Source organism: Myotis yumanensis, unplaced genomic scaffold (genome assembly GCF_028538775.1).
Source record: "Myotis yumanensis isolate MYYU_CA2020_CCGP unplaced genomic scaffold, mMyoYum1.0.hap1 SCAF_8, whole genome shotgun sequence".
Taxonomy (NCBI): Eukaryota; Metazoa; Chordata; class Mammalia; order Chiroptera; family Vespertilionidae; genus Myotis; species Myotis yumanensis.
In genome coordinates this window covers 36571558-36588491 of record NW_027223759.1, presented here as the reverse complement: position 1 = coordinate 36588491, position 16934 = coordinate 36571558, and the positions used below count along the sequence as shown (strand labels likewise).

At 54.9% G+C, this 16934-nt stretch overlaps 1 pseudogene; it reads left to right on the top strand.

Annotated features, from left to right (window-relative positions):
• The first annotated feature begins 14958 nt into the window (after positions 1-14958).
• Positions 14959-16452, top strand: LOC139015469 (PDZ and LIM domain protein 7 pseudogene; annotated as a pseudogene).
• Positions 16453-16934: the final 482 nt, after the last annotated feature.

Sequence of the window (16934 nt, the reverse complement as noted above, 5' to 3'; positions counted from 1 at the left end):
CTAATTGGTTGGGACGCCATCACAGTAACAACAGATCAGCAGGCTGTGTGTGCAATGGGTGTGCTGGGACTTGCAGTGTTGGGGACGCGATGGCGGCTGCCGCTTGCCCAGGGCTGGCCCAGGGCTCCAGCAAGCCGCCGATGGCCTCTGCCACTTGCCCAGTGCCGGCCCCAGGCAAGTGGGGACAGGGCAGGGGAGGTGGGGCCCGTCAGAGGGCGGCCTGTACTCCCCACATGGCGGCGGCGGCTGTGAGCGCTTCTCATGGCCGCTGCCGCTTGCCCAGGGCCAGTCCAGGGCTCCAGCGAGTCACCGATGGCCACTGTCGCTTTGAGGGCCCAAGGCTCAGGCAAGCCACAGTGGCTGCGATGGCCGAGGCTCAGGAAGCCTCGTGGCCGGCAGTGGCAGCAGCAGAGGCATGATGGTGTCGCCTTCCCCTGATCGCAGAGTCGCCTCCCACAGAGGGAGGCCAGAGGCAGCAGCAGTGAGGAGGTGATGGGAGTGGTGCCTTCCCCTGATCGGCCAGTTGCCTCCCACAGAGGGAGGCCAGACTGTGGCTTAGGCCCATTCCCCACAGTGACATCCCCTGAGGGCTCTGGGACTGTGAGAAGGGGCAGGCTGGGCTGAGGGACCCCCCCTCCAGTGCACGAGTTTCATGCACTGGGCCTCTAGTCTATATCCTATCTAATAATAGACAAACATGGTAATTGATCGTACCATCACTATGCCTCCCATTGGCTAATCAGTGTGATATGCAAATTAACTGCCAACAAAGATGGTGGCTAATATGCATACTGCAGACAGGGTGGGACAGCGCCATCCCCCCTGCCCCACCACCATCTGGGCCTGCTATCTGCAACCCGGGGCGGCGGGCGTCCCGTGTGTGCCCCAACCAGGGGCAGTGCAGCAGCGATCGGCTGGCCCACCTGGCCGCCATCCGGGTGTCCCGTGTGCAACCCAGCCCTGGGCCGCCGGGGGGGGGGGGGGCAGCGAAGGCTTGAAGGCGGCTCCGGCTGGAGCGAAGGCCTGGGTCCCGGGTGCTGGAGAAAAACCGGTGCTGGGAGCCAGGGGAAGGTAAAGCCTATTGCATGAATTTTTTCGTGCAACAGGCCTCTAGTCCTATCTAATAATAGACAAACATTGTAATTAACCATAACTTCGCTACCCTTCCCATTGGCTAATCAGGGCGATACGCAAATTAACTGCCAACTAAGATGGCGGTTAACCACCAACAAAGATGGTGACTAATTTGCATACTGCAGGCAGGATGGGACAGCGCCATCCTGCCTGCTCCACCGCCATCCGGGCCTGCTATCTGTGACCTGGGTGGCAGGCGACCCGTGTGCGACCCGACCCAGGGCTGGTGGGCATGACCGCAGCAATCCGCCAGCACTCACGCCCCCAACCGGCTCTCCCACCAGGAGATTGGGGCTGGTGGGGTGACCGCAGCAGTCCGCCAGCAGTTACGCCCCCAACCGGCCCTCCCACCAGGAGATTGGGGCTGGTGGGGTGACCGCAGCAGTCTGCCAGCACTCACGCCCACAACCGGCTCTTCTGCTGGGAGATTGGGGCTGGTGGGGTGACTGCAGCGGTCCGCCAGCAGTTACGCCCCCAACCGGCCCTCCTGCAGGAGATCTGGCACTGGCGGGTGCCACCGCAGCGGTCCGCCAGCACTCATGCCCACAACCGGCTCACGCCAGTGGTCGCCATCGGAAAGCCGGGCAGCGGGTAAGGCGACACCCCCTGGCCAGCTGCCTGCGGCCCTTGATCCCCATGGTGATAGGAGAGAGAGAGAGAGCCAGGGCGCAGGCCAGCCGGAAAACCCAGGCCGCCTTTGCCGTGCGTAAACTATGCAGCTGGGATAGGGGCGTGGGGACGCTATGAGCAGGACGGAAACTTCCTGGGGTTTGCATCAGGCAGCCGAGAGCAAGGTGGAACTATGCAGCCAGGAGAGGGGCACCTGGCCACTGGGAATAGGGTGGGAACTTCCCGGGGTGGGTGTCAGTCAGCCGGGTGTGGGGCCGGAACTTCTGCCGCGTTGCCATGGCAACGCGGCAGAAGTTCCAGCCCTGTAGCTGTTTGCTCATTCACTTACTCGCTCATTCATTCACTCATTCACACACTCATTATTCACTCTCTCTCACTCACTCACTCACTCAGCAAACCCTCTCAGGTCCATGGCACCAGGGCAGGCACTGAAGTTGAAGCAGGGTAAGACAGAGCTGTGTCCTCAAGATGTTAGAAATTCAGTATGCAGCCAGAAGAGGGACTCAGGGCCGCTGGGAGCAGGGTGGGAACTTTCCCGGGGTGGGCTTCAGGCAGCCGGGAGTGGGGCTGGAACGTCTGCTGCATTGTCATGGCAACGCGGCAGAAGTTCCCGCCCGGTAGCTGCTTGCTCATTCATTCACTCATTCACTCACTCATTATTCACTCACTCACTCATTATTCACTCACTCACTCAGCAAACCCTCTCAGGTCCCTGGCACCAGGGCAAGCACTGAAGTTGAAGCAGGATAAGACAGAGGTATGTCCTCAAGATGTTAGTAATTCAGTAGACGAAGCAGGCACATGAACGAGGCAGTTGTACACGCAGATGCACTGTACTGGGTTCGGTGAGGGCTGTAACTAAGGCCGACTTTGTTCTCTTGATAAAATGGGGCCTCAGGAGCCAGGCCGCCCCAAGCCTGTAAGTCTGTGCCAAGGCCAGGAGTGGCCGGGGTCCCGGAACATGACAGAGGGTGCAGGTTGGGCTGTGGGGTCTGGCTCCACCCCTAACCCCTACCCCCGAGTGCACAAATTTTTGTGCACCGGGCCTCTAGTCCTATCTAATAAGTAATATGTAAATTAACCATCACTCTGTCACCAAGATGGTGGCGCCCAGTCCCCTCAGCCCCACCATTGGAGTGTTTAGGCCTGTCGGCCCGGCCAGGGGTCATGGGGACCAAGTGGAGAGGTGGGATCCGCTCACTCCGGTAGCGGATCAAGCCTTGCTACTCTGCCGTCTCTGGAGTGTCTGCGGCCAGCAGGGCCTGCTTGGCCGTCGCCATGGCGACCCAGGAGCAGCCAAGCGTGACCCGGGAGCGGGCAAGCACGGCCCGCAGGCAGCACCCAGTAGGGCCTGCTTGGCCGTCGCCGTGGTGTGGAGCAGGCAGGCCCTGCAGAGAGCGGAGAACCATGGGGAGTGGGCCCAAGCTGTCAGTAGGACATCCCCTGTGGGCTCCCGGATTGGAGAGGGTGCAGGTCGGGCTGAGGAACCCCCCCCCCCCCCCCGCACGGATTTCGTGCACCGGGCCCCTAGTCTATTATATAAAAAGCCTGTGGTCATGACGCCATCACACTGTAATGACTGATGAGCAGGAGGCTGCGTGCACTGGGTGGGTGGGGCTGCGTGTGTGGTGAGGCGCATGCAGGTTGGCAGAGACTTGACTCTGAAGGACTTGACTGGAGGCGTGGGTGGGTTTCTGGATCCCTCCGGGGCGGCAGCCAAGTTTCTGGGTCCCCCCTCCCGTGGCAGCGGCAGTGTCCACAGGACTCTTTCTGGGTCCTGCCTCCCACAGCGGCGGCGGCAGGCAGTGTCCGAGAGACTCTTTCTGGGTCCTCCTGAGCTGCAGGACTCTGAGTCCTGGGTCTCACGCAATTTCACGTGCTGGGTCTCTAGTGTTTTTATATAGCTAAAACAAATTATCCTTTTTTAAAGAGTGCATTCATTAGAACAGAGGGCAATGGAACAAAAAGGGCTTGGTGTAGAAGAAGCAACGGGAGAGCCTGGGAGGGGACTGCTTTGGCTTACTGAGAAGTAGAAGTCGCAGTGATGAAACTTAGCTGAGATGGGGCTGCCTTCAGACCTTGGGTCCCCACCTGTCACCTCAGGTGCTCCCACTGCTCGCCTCACACCTCAGAACCCGGCAGCGCTGCTCCCAGGCCCCTACTCGCCTCAGATCTGCCAGCTGCCTGCCTCATATCCACAACACCCTTCCTGGCTCAGGTTGGGCCACCTGCCTCCTCGTGTCCATACCTCCGCTCCCCTCAGGTTAAACCCGCCTCTCCCCAAAATCCTCCCTGTGTCACACACATCATGGCTGGTCTTTCTGCTTCTGGGGCACATCACTTCCTGTTTGCAAGGTCACTTGCCTAACTTCCAGCCCCAGCACTAGCCTCAAATCTGGACACTGCCTTTTACTCCAACCTAGCCCTGCCTCCCCATTCAGGAAAGGGCCCTGCTGGTAGACTTTTATCTGTGACCTGCTCCTTACTTCATGACCTAATGCCACTTACTATATAACTAGTGACCCAGTGCACGAAATAGTGCAAAACCCGGGACCCCATACCCTGGGGCTCCTCAATGGATTGCCCCAAAGAGGTAGGCCAGAGCCGTGGGCTCCTCCATGCTGTGTGGAGCCGAGAGCCCCCCAGGCCTCTTCCTCTGCTTCCTCCTCCTCTTCCTCACATTCTCCACCTTCTCCTCGTCATCTTCCACTATGATAATGGCCTCTTCCTTCCCCTGTAGACCGGCTAACACCTGTTACTCCCATCCCCCTATGCTACAGGTATGTAAGGCCCCTCCACCAAAGCCACTCGGCTCCATAACCTGAATGTCGGTCTCTAGGCTTCCCCCACCACCTCCTCAGGAGAGAATGTTTCCAGGCTCTCCGTGGGAGGGGTGCCTCCCCATACCCAGACTCGAAATCAGGATCCCAGTAGGAACACCTGGCATCCAGGGTGAAGTTCACAAGCACTGCCCCCTCTTCCAGAATGACATAGGGGGGTGGCGGGGGCAGAGTGGGGCCCAATCCCACCCCCCTCATGTCAGCCAGCACTTGTGCCACCTCCATTTCCTCCCGGAGCCTCAGGCACTGCTCCGGTGGAGGCAGGGCCAGTCACATGAGCACTGGAGGTGGCGGAGGTGGTGGCGGCAGCGGCGTGTCTTGAAAGGGCTCCAACTGCTCAGGCAGCAGGCCTTGGCAGGAGTCCCCTCATCCGGGCAGTCCATGGTGACTGCACTCAGAGCACCCCGCTTGCCCCTTCCCTCTCAGCCAAGCCAGGCCGCTGCAGCCTGTCACACCTGAAGAGGAGCCGCTGCGCTTAACGCGACCAGCTCCACTCACAGCTCTGCTCTGTGTTCCCTTCCACAGAGCCTGTCCTATTCCCTCCACGCCAAGTGCGCAGGTCCCGCCCCTCCCTGACTTCAAGGGCCTATTCTGCTTCGTCATTCTGCCAGCTGCAGGGGCGGCACTTGCGTTCTCAAGACCACTACCCCCCCCCCCCCCCACTCCCAGACCTCGCCATGCAGAGTGGCCGCTGGGCCTCACGTACCCGCTGCACATGCAGCCTTCTTGTGACGGAATTTGGCACCCCGCATCCCTCCCTGATCGACCACAGGGAGGGCATCATGGTATGAGGGCGTGACAACCACCTAGGCCAGTGGTCGGCAAACTGCGACCCCTTGAGTGTGGTTCTTCCACAAAATACCACGTGTGGGCGTGCACATACAGTGTGATTGAAACTTCGTGGCCACACTCAAGGGGCCAAAGAGCCACATGTGGCTCGCAAGCCGCAGTTTGCCGACCACTGACATAGCCTATTGTATAGACTAGAGGCCCGATGCATGAAATTTGTGCAAGGGTAGGTCTTCCTTCCCCCAGCTGCCAGCTTTGCGGCCCTGGCTTCGCAGCCCCAGCCCTGCCCCCTGCCCACACCCGCCTTGGCCTGGTGCTACCTGTGTCCACTACCACACATCCCTGGTTCCGCGGAGCCCCCCAATCGATCGCCCTGAAGAGGGTGGCCTAGGCCTTCCCCTGGGGCGATCATGGGACGATGGTGGGGCCCCCCAACCAATCGCATCACACCCGCCTTGGCTGGCCTGGCGCCAGTGTGTGTCATAGTGTGGCCGTCCAAACGGTTGTTCTGCTGTTCGGCCGTTCAGTTGATTTGCATATTGTGCTTTTATTATTATAAACTAGAGGCCCGTTGCATGAAGAGATTCGTGCAATAGGCCTTCCCTTCCCCTGGCCGCCGGCACCAGTTTTCCTCCGGCACCTGGGACCCAGGCCTTTGCTCCGGGCAGAGCCTTCAGTGTTCATGGCTCCGGCCAGAGCCTTCAGTCAGTCTTCGCTCCACCGCTTCGTGCCTATGTATCCAAATTAACCGCCATCTTTGTTGGGTTAATTTGCATACTCTCCTGGTTGGCTGGTAAGTGTAGCAGAGGGATGGTCAATTTACATATTTGTCTATTAGGTAAGATGCACATTTCTTCTAATGATCTGAGGAGACAGAAAATTTACCTATAGATTTATGTCTATAACTGCACCTCTTCTGTTCTATTAATGTGTCTCTTTGAAAGTAGTGAACTCCCAAATCCTGTCCAGAAGAGGTGATCACAAAAACTGGTCCCACTGGAACACAGAGTACTCTCCCCAGGAAAACAGCCCTGAGGGAGTGCGGACTTGAAAATAGCCTGGAGAAAGTGCTCACAGAACCCCAGCTGGCTGAAGTGCGCCCTTGGGCCAGGCAGGCACCCCCTCCGCCTCTCACGCACTGCCTACACCAGGATGGAGAAATGCAGCCAGGTCTCGCCTCCCTGTTTCTGCAGGTGCCGGCTGCCCATGAGCTGCTGGGCTAGAATCAGGATAAACAATTTGTCTCAAGGTCTCTACTGGCCCTTCTGTCCCTGGGCCTCTTTCCTCATATTCTCTTGCTCATCAAATCTGGACTAAAGCAGGGATGGAAAATTCAGCTCCAGATCTTTCTCCTTTTGTCAGGCAACTGCTTTAACTGCACAAGGTGTCTAGAGCTAGGATGCAGAATTCTGCTCAAGGTCTTTTCTGGCCAGTTGCCCAAGAACCACTGTGTTCTTCACGCCCTGCCTGAAGCAGGGAGGGAGAATTTGCCCACAGGTCTTTCCTTGCCCGTTTACCCACGAACCCATCCAAAGCTGTGTGGAGCCCTGGCCAGTTTGGCTCATTGGATAGAGTATCGGCCTGCGAACTGAAGGGTCCTGGGTTCGATTCTGGTCAAGGGCACATGCCCAGGTTGTGGGCTCGATCCTCAGTAGGGGGTGTGCAGGAGGCAGCCGATCAATGATTCTCTGTCATCGTTGATGTTTCTATATCTCTCTCTCCCTCGTCCTTCCTCTCTGAAATCAATAAACATATATATACTAGGGGCCCGGTGCACAAAAATTTGTGCACTGGGGAGGGGGTTTCCTCAGCCCAGCTTGCCCCCTATCACATACTGGGAGCCCTAGGGGATGTCCTACTACCTGCTCCCTGCTCCCCTTGGGGAGCGGGCCTAAGCCACAGTCTGGCCTCCCTTTGTGGAAGGCGACCGGGCTGATCAGGGGAAGGCAACAGCCCCATCACCCCGCTGCTGCAGCCACTGCCAGTCACCGCAGCCACCAAGGTGTTTTCATCAACACGGACTCCAGTCCCTTTACCATGAAAAAATGACAACTTTCTTTAGGCATTTTCAAGAAGTGTCTTTCATAGGATATGACATTTCTTTCTTTCTTTATCCTCACCTGGGGATATGTTTCCATTGATTTTTAGAGAATGTGGAAAAGAAAGGGAAAGACAGAGAGAAACATCAAAGTGAGAGGAACACTTTGATTGGTTGCCTCCTGCATGAGCCCTGACCTGGGCCGGAGCCAGAGAGGAACGTGCAACCTAGGTACATGCCCTTGGTCAGAATTGAACCCAGAATCTGCGTTGGGCAGGCCAAGGCATTATCCACTGAGCCAAACTGGCTAGGACAGGGTATGACATTTCTTTTTTTTTTTTTTTTTTTAATAATTTTTATTTCTTAAAGTATTACAAAGAGTATTACATATGTCTCCTTTTTTCCCCCCCTTGACATTCCCCCGGCCCCTACCCCCCTCCCCCCCGGCCCCGTGTCTTGTGTCCATTGGTTAATCTTATATGCATGCATATAAGTCCTTCAGTTGGTCTCTTAATCCCCCCCCAACCCTCCCCAGGCTTCCCACTGTAGTTTAACATTCTGTTCAATGTTGCTCTGCTTCTGTATCTACCCCTGTTCATCAGTCCATACTGGTCCCCTTTATTTGTCCCAACCTCACTGGAGTAGTCTCAACCTCACCAGGGCCGTCTGAGCCTCACCAGGGCCGTTTCAACCTCACCGGGGCCGTCCCTACCTCACGGGGGCCGTTTCAACCTCACCGGGGTCGTCCCTACCTCACGGGGGCCGTTTCAACCTCACCGGGGTCGTCCCTACCACACCGGGGCCGTTTCAACCTGACCGGGGTCGTCCCTACCACACCGGGGCCGTTTCAACCTGACCGGGGTTGTCCCTACCACACCGGGGCCGTTTCGACCTGACTGGGGTCATCCCTACCTCACGGGGGCCGTTTCAACCTCACCGGGGTCGTCCCTACCTCACGGGGGCCGTTTCAACCTGACTGGGGTTGTCCCTACCACACCGGGGCTGTTTCAACCTGACCGGGGTTGTCCCTACCACACCGGGGCCGTTTCGACCTGACTGGGGTCATCCCTACCTCACGGGGGCTGTTTCAACCCCACCGGGGTCGTCCCTACCACACCGGGGCTGTTTCGACCTGACCGGGGTCGTCCCTACCTCACGGGGGCCGTTTCAACCTGACCGGGGTTGTCCCTACCACACCGGGGCCGTTTCGACCTGGCCAGGGTCGTCCCTACCTCACGGGGGCCGTTTCAACCTCACCGGGGTCGTCCCTACCTCACGGGGGCTGTTTCAACCTGACCGGGGTTGTCCCTACCACACCAGGGCTGTTTCAACCTCACCGGGGTCGTCCCTACCACACCGGGGCCGTTTCGACCTGAATGGGGTCGTCCCTACCTCACGGGGGCCGTTTCAACCTCACCGGGGTTGTCCCTACCACACCGGGGCCGTTTCGACCTGACTGGGGTCGTCCCTACCTCACGGGGGCCGTTTCAACCTCACCGGGGTTGTCCCTACCACACCGGGGCTGTTTCAACCTGACCGGGGTTGTCCCTACCACACCGGGGCCGTTTCGACCTGACTGGGGTCGTCCCTACCTCACGGGGGCTGTTTCAACCTCACCGGGGTCGTCCCTACCTCACGGGGGCCGTTTCAACCTGACCGGGGTTGTCCCTACCACACCGGGGCCGTTTCGACCTGACCGGGGTCGTCCCTACCTCACGGGGGCCGTTTCAACCTCACCGGGGTCGTCCCTACCTCACGGGGGCCGTTTCAACCTGACCGGGGTTGGGGGTATGACATTTCTTAACCCTCCAGCAGCAGACCTTCATTTTTTTCTCCAGGAGTGTGGTAAAAAAAACCCTAGATCACTTTTTGGACCCTTATTACCCAAGTTACTAAGAATATTACCAGTGGCATACAGAGAGCTTAACCAATCAGAGGTCAGAAAAGGTGTTTCCTCTGTAGTTCACACCAATTGCTGGTTTGGCCCCTGCCCAGGCCTAATGCCTCTGGCGAGCCATTAGCCCTGGGCCAGGGCACCCTCAGCTCCAAGCCACCGTGGCCATCAAGGATCGCTGGCTGGCTGCGCCCGGGTTCGGGCCGCCACCACCATCAAGGATCACTGGCTGGCTCCTCCCCGGCCCAGGCCTAAAGCCTCTGGCCCAGGCATTAGGCCTGGGCCGGGGCACCCCCAGGTCCCCGCCACTGCAGCCATCAACGATCCCTGGCTGGCTCCTCCCTGACACAGGCCTAAAGCCTCAGGCCGAGGTTTTAGGCCTGGGCATCTCGCCGCCGCCGAAGATCGCTGCTGGCTGGCTCCTTCCCGGCCCAGGCCTAAAGCCTCTGCTCGAGGCTTTAGGCCTGGGCCGGGGCACCACCAGCTCCCGCCGCAGCCGATCGCTGGCTGGCTGCTCCCTGACCCAGGCCTAAAGCTTCAGGCCGAGGTTTTAGGCCTGGGCCAGGGCACCCCCAGCTCGCCGCCATGGAAGATCGCTGGCTGGCTCCTCCCTGGCCCAGGCCTAAAGCCTCTGCTCGAGGCTTTAGGCCTGGGCCGGGGCACCCTCAGCTCGCCGCCATGGAAGATCGCTGGCTGGCTGCTCCCTGACCCAGGCCTAAAGCCTCAGGCCGAGGTTTTAGGCCTGGGCCGGGGCACCCCCAGCTCCCGCCGCAGCCGATCGCTGGCTGGCTGCTCCCTGACCCAGGCCTAAAGCTTCAGGCCGAGGTTTTAGGCCTGGGCCAGGGCACCCCCAGCTCGCCGCCATGGAAGATCGCTGGCTGGCTCCTCCCTGGCCCAGGCCTAAAGCCTCTGCTCGAGGCTTTAGGCCTGGGCCGGGGCACCCTCAGCTCGCCGCCATGGAAGATCGCTGGCTGGCTGCTCCCTGACCCAGGCCTAAAGCCTCAGGCCGAGGTTTTAGGCCTGGGCCGGGGCACCCCCAGCTCCCGCCGCAGCCGATCGCTGGCTGGCTGCTCCCTGACCCAGGCCTAAAGCCTCAGGCCGAGGTTTTAGGCCTGGGTCAGGGCACCCCCAGCTCGCCGCCGCCGCAGCCGCCGCGGAAGATTGCTGGCTGGCTCCTCCCCAGCCCAAGCCTAAAGCCTCTGCTCAAGGCTTTAGGCCTGGGCCGGGGCACCCCCAGCTCCTGCCGCAGCTGATCGCTGGCTGGCTCCTCACTGCCCCAAGCCTAAAGCCGGCCACCATCTTGGCTGACAGTTAATTTGCATAAGGATATGCTGATTAGCCAATGGGAAGGGTAGCGGTCGTACGCCAATTACCATGTTTCTCTTTTATTAGTGTAGATATTTTTAAAAAGCTGTGTTGTGCCCACATAGCTCAGTGGTTAGACCATCGGCCTGAAGGGTCACAGGTTCGATTCCTAATCAGGGTCACGGGCCTGGGTTGCAGGTTTGATCCCTGAACCCGGTCTTGGCACATGCGGGAGGCAACCAATCTATGTGTTTCTCTCACATGGATGTTTCCCTCCCTCTCTCACTCCTCCCCCTTCCTCCCCCAAGAGAGAAATTGAGAAAGTATCCTCAGGTGAGGATTAACAACGTCAACAAAAATCTGTGAGGAGAGGAGATAAATAATTTGTCTCCAGTTCCCTCCTTGCCCCTTAGCCTAGCACCTGCTCTGCCCCTCACATACTGGCTCAAGTCAGAATGGAAATTTGCCCCAGATCTGTGTTCTCCAGACACCTCTCTTCTCCTCTGGTTGGAATCAGGATAGAAAATCCGCCTCCAGCTCTCTCTGCATCGCTTACTCCAGGGCCTCTGTGCAGCTCACATAGCAGACAACAGATATGTGGATGCTAAGAAAAAAGATACCTACTATGAAGGGCTCCTGGTGGATAATTGGGCTCAGATTTTTAAAAAAACAGAGCCTCATGTTCATTTCTACACGGGGACTTCTCATACAAACCTCAGTTCAGGGCGTGACCTGCAAACTTCCACACTGAACTGACTGATAAAGACCTCTAGACCAAGCAAAGAAGAAATGGCAGGACTGGACTGAAGCACATGGATTAGAGCATATATTTTCACTCAACATTCTAAGAGAGAATAGTACCTTCTCCCTTCCTCCTCTCACTCGCTCATTTTTATTTTTTGGATTCCTGGAAATTTTTTGTTCTTCAGTGTGTTCAAATCCATTATAACTTTGATATTTAAATTCCCCAAAGTGGGAGCCCCTCAGTGCCTCCATCAGTCTTTATGCACCTTGTTTTCTGGTATGTTAACTCCCCTTGTACCTTCTGTCACCCAAACCTTCATCAGTTCCTTCTCCAAAGAGACTAGTTGTTCCTTTTACTGGGAAATTACATTAGGAACCAAGAATTGTCTGATTCTCTGGCATGGGGGAGAAATCATTCTACTTACACGTATTGTTCATTTGTCATTTACTTGCCAGCCTTCTTTTCTGATGCTTTGTAGTATCCAAGGAAAAGTCACATGCCGGGCCTTTCTGAATGTCATGTTTTTAATAAGGCTGTTAAACTATTTGGGTATGCAGTTAGCCCAAGAGTATTGTGGGACAGGGCTGGGGTTAGTAAATACAGCTTTAAACAAATTTTATGTGTTTGTTGTTTATTTCACCGTATTTCTGTGGGTCGGGACCTGGATGTCTCTGGTTCAGGGTTTCTTCAGAGGCTGCAGCCCAGCTGTGTGCCCGTCTGAGGTCACTTCTGAAGGCTCACTGTTCCCTTCAGAACTCACTGTGTGGTTGCTGGAAGCTCAGTCCCTCACCACGTGGGACTCGGACTTGACAGGCTGCTTGAACATCCTCGTGACAAGACAGCTTGCCATCCCAGAGGCAGTGCCACAGGGAACCCAAGACAGAAGTCTCGGCTTTTTGTCACCTAACTTCAGAAGTGGCATCCATCACTTTGCCACATTCCATTCATTAGGCGTGAATCACTGGGCGGCCCACACGTAAGGGAGGGGTCACGCAGGACATGGGCAGCAGGAGGTGGTCACCAGGGTCATCTCAGAGGCTGACTGCCACACATGTTTTAAAAGAAGCTTGTTCATTTCCAAGAAAATAACTTTCTGGCATAGTAATTCAGATTGCATTGAATTTATAGTCGAGATTTTTTTAAATGTTCAGTTTGTATTTTTTGTTTTGTTTGTTTTCAATCCTCACCTGAGGATATGAGAGAGAGAGAGAGAGAGAGAGAGAGAGAGAGAGAGAGAGAAACATCAATCGGTTGCCTCCCATACGTGCCCCAACTGGGATGAACCCACAACCTTTTGGTGTATGGGGTGATGCTCCAACCAACTGAGCCACCTAGCCAGGGCCAATTGGTTTTCATAATAATGATCTGTATCCTTATTAATTTTAAGAATTTTTAATGAATTATATTTTCTATGTACACAATCACATCAGTGAGAAATGCTGTTTCTTTTCAAATCCTCATGCATTTTTTCTTACCTATGACACCATTAATAAACATGCATTAACTAATTTACCATTAAAATGATGTTTGCTGCAGGAATTCACATACACTCTATCAAGTTACAAAAGTTCCCTTTCCTTCCCACAGTTTGTTAAAAGTTTTTACAATAAATGGAGTTTTCTTAACGTCAGTGCCTTTTCCGCGTCTATTGACATGATGGGTTTTCTCCTTTGTGCTGTTAAACCACCTTCTATCCCTGGAAACACCCCTCTGCATCATGATGCATTACCTTTGTGTATAATTTGGCCAATTTCTTGTTTAGAATTTTTTTATTGGTATCATCAGAGGGAAAGGGCTTCAGTTTTCCTTTATTTAAAAGCCTTTGTCAAGTTTTGATTTCAAGGTTATGCCAGACTCAAGTTGGTTGAAATAATATAGTTAACAGTAGAAATCACTGAACTAGAAAATTGATATGGCAAAGGTTAAAAAGAAGTTCTTATAATTATTATTTCTTCCTTTCTTCTTTTTCTGGTTCTATTTCCTGTTCTTTTTCTAGATTCTTGAGACGGAAACGTAGATCATTGCTTTTCAGTCTTCTCACCTAATGCATTTACCTAAGGCCATGGTCGGCAAACCGCGGCTCGCCAGCCACATGCGGCTCTTTGGCCCCTTGAGTGTGGCTCTTCCACAAAAGACCACGTGTGGGTGCGCACATACAGTGCGATTGAAACTTCATGACCCATGCACAGAAGTTGGTATTTTGTGGAAGAGCCGGTATTTTGTGGAAGAGCCACCCTCGAGGGCTAAAGAGCCGCATGTGGCTCACGAGCCGCGGTTTGCCGAGCCGCAGTTTGCCGACCACTGACCTAAGGAATAAATTTCCCTGTAAGCGATCATTTAGCTGCATCCCACGAGTTTTGATATGTCTTGTGTAATTCCTCTGAAGTAGTTACCATGACAAAGCTTAATAGGATTATTAAAAAAAAATTTAAGTTGTCATGCTAATTTGTCCATGGTCAGGGCTTAGGAGTGTTGAAAGGGCACAGGAGCTACCCTGGGTTGGCCAAATCTGGGACAATTTAAACAAAAAAGAATAATTGTATTGGACTATAACCCTAGGATAAACATCCGTGAGTCCATATTGATAGAAAAATTTTTGAACAAATAAGTAAATGGGAGGGAAGGGACAGCCTGTTCCAACAAAACAATGCCAATTAAATGTAAAAGGGGGTGAGGAAGGGTGGAGAGGGTGAAGGGGTCAGATGCATGGTGATGGAAGGAGACAGGACTGTGGGAGTGAGCTCACAGTGCACTATTTAGGTGATGTGTTATAGAATTGTACCCTGACACTTGTCACTAAACAGTGTCATCCCAATAAGTTTAATTTAAAAATAACTGTTAAAAGAAGAGAGTCATAGAAAATCAACATGCCACAGTAATTATTCTTGCAGGAAAAGCTCCGTACGGATGCTAAACATCAGGAGAAATGGGTATTTGCATCACCACCAGGGGAAAATAGTCATTACCAGTATAGTGGAGCACAAATGTAATTGAGGTCAACATCACCGTCAGGGAGATGGATTGACGTTCAGTAGACCTAATGTTATGACCTGAGAAGGACAAACATCGAGTCTAGGTTCTTGGGAGGGGAAGCATAGCACCCAGCTAATCTTGAGAAAACATCACACAAACCCAGTTAACAAACATTCTTCAAGATGCCTGACCTGTACCCCCGAAAGCATCCAAGTCGTAGAGCCGGGAAGGACTGGAGCGTCCCAGATGGCACGGATGGAGGAGACGGGACTAGGCAGTGTGGGACCCGGTTGGATCTGGACAGAGAGAGGGTGTCAGTGAGAAACTGGTGAAGCTGAGTAAAGACTGTGGCTGAGTTGAGAGCATTAAGCAGTGTTAGCTCTTCAGCTTTGATACGCTGGTGACACGAGATGTCAGAAGTAGGGGTGCTGGTGACAGGAGACGTTGGCACTGAGGTTCCTGGTGAAAAGCTGTGAGGACCTCTCTTCTCTTTGGCTTACCTGATGTAAATCTAAAATCACTTCAGCAGAACACGGTGGCCGATCCCAAGGCGACTCCTTGGAGCTGGCCGGCGAGCAGTGCCCGGCAGGACAGAACAGGGGCAGGCACCATGGATGCCTTCAAGGTGGTACCGGAGGGACCAGCCCCTTGGGGCTTTCGGCTACAAGGGGGAAGGACTTCAATGTGCCCCTCTCCATCTCCCTTTGCCTCACGCCTGGAGGCAAAGCTGCACAGGCTGGGGTAGCTGTTGGCGACTGGGTGCCGAGTATCGATGGCGAGAATGCTGGAGGCCTTACGCACATTGAAGCCCAAAACAAGATCCCAGCCTGTGGGGAGCACCTCAGCCTGGGTCTCAGCAGGGACCAGCCGGCTCAGAGCAAATGTCGGAAGGCCCTGGCCCCTGCCTCAGAGCCCCCCGGTACACCTTTGCACCCAGCACTTCCCTCAACAAGACAGCACAGCCCTCCTGGGCGCCCCTGCTGGCTGACAGAACCCCACAGCAGAATGGACAGCGGATCCGACCGCGGGTCCCGGACGCCAGCGAGCAGCAGCTGATGGAAGACACGAAGACTGGCGGCCACGACCCGGAACGGCCAATCCCGTTCCTTCCGCATCCTTGCCCACCTCACGGGCACCGAGTTCATGCAAGACCCGGACGAGGAGCACCTGAAGAAGTCAAGGGAACAGTGTGTCCTGGAGCTGCAGAGCCCACGCTACACCCGCCTCCAGGACTGGCACCGCCAGCGCTCTGCCCACGTGCTCCACGTGCAGTCGTGGCCCGGTGCTGGCTGGCCAGCTGTCCTCTCTGCCTCTCTCTCTCTCTTCCTCCTGCCCAGGGCACCCCTGGTGCCTCCAGCTTTTGCCTGCCTGGCCCACCTCTTTTCTGCTCCTGTCCTGAGCCTCCTGCTGGCCTGGCCCTGGCTGCCCGCCTGGCACAAGGGCCCGGCTTCATCTGCCACTGCCTTCCCTCTTGGCCCTCTAGTTCTACTGTCTACCAGGTCTGTGCTGGCTCGGGCATGGAAATAAACACCCAGTCCTCCTTTCAAAAAATAAAAATAAATAAAAAATAGAATCACTTCAAATAGCGAGTTTACAAAGTATCACAATATAATGGAACACAGATTATAAAATACCAAAATGTTCACAAATTTTTTTTTAAATAGCTTAAGTAGTAGGAATTAAATAATACATGTCTCAAATACATGTCACACTTTGACAAACTCGGGAATTTAGGAAAATCTGTTTGGCTCTACAGACTATTTCAGGCACCTCCTGAACTAGAACACACTGGTGGTGGGCCCCGCTGTGCCCTCCACACCCCTTTACAATCTGAACCCGGAACTGAGACCAGCGGGGTCCTCACATTCCAGACCAGGGATGCCTGGGAGGGGGGGGGGGGGGGTACGCCTGGAGGAGGCGTCACTGGGCCTCCGGGCTTTGGCTTGGTTTGTTGCTTTTCTGATCCGTCAGGAGAGCCTGTGGCTGCCCCGGCCCCACGGGCAGCCTCCTTTGGCCCACAGGCAGGCTGAAAGGCTGCTCCCAGAATCGCGTATTCAGCGTCACATTTGGAGACCAAGACATTGTGCACATCAGACTCGACTGAAGAGGAGAAAACAAGGGCTCGGTGCTGAGAAGCTGGGCCAGGAGACTCCGCAGAATTCCGGTGAGGATATCACAGAGAGCTGTCCACCCCGTACGGGAATCACCTACCCCAAACAGCTCCCAGTGTCCAAAAATTAGAGTTTCTGCGACAAAACACACACAAAACAATCGGCCCAACCAGGCACCTGTTACATTTCAGTTCACTAGGTTCTTTGAGAATGAAAGGAATTTAAAAACATGAACAGCAGTTTATTAGTGTTTGTGTCTTACCCTCTCTGCGCGCATATAACGTTTGTCAGAATGAACACTAAAAGGAAGATTAATCTATTTTTTTAATACAGATGCCTGTGGTTTCAACACTCGCCGTGGGAGTCTCTCTCTCTCTTTGAAAGAACTTCAACCCAAACATTCGTTTCTGCCACTAAATGTAAACCGTGCTGCTCCTTCGGACGGAAGCTGCAGTCATTGACTTGACCGAGACCT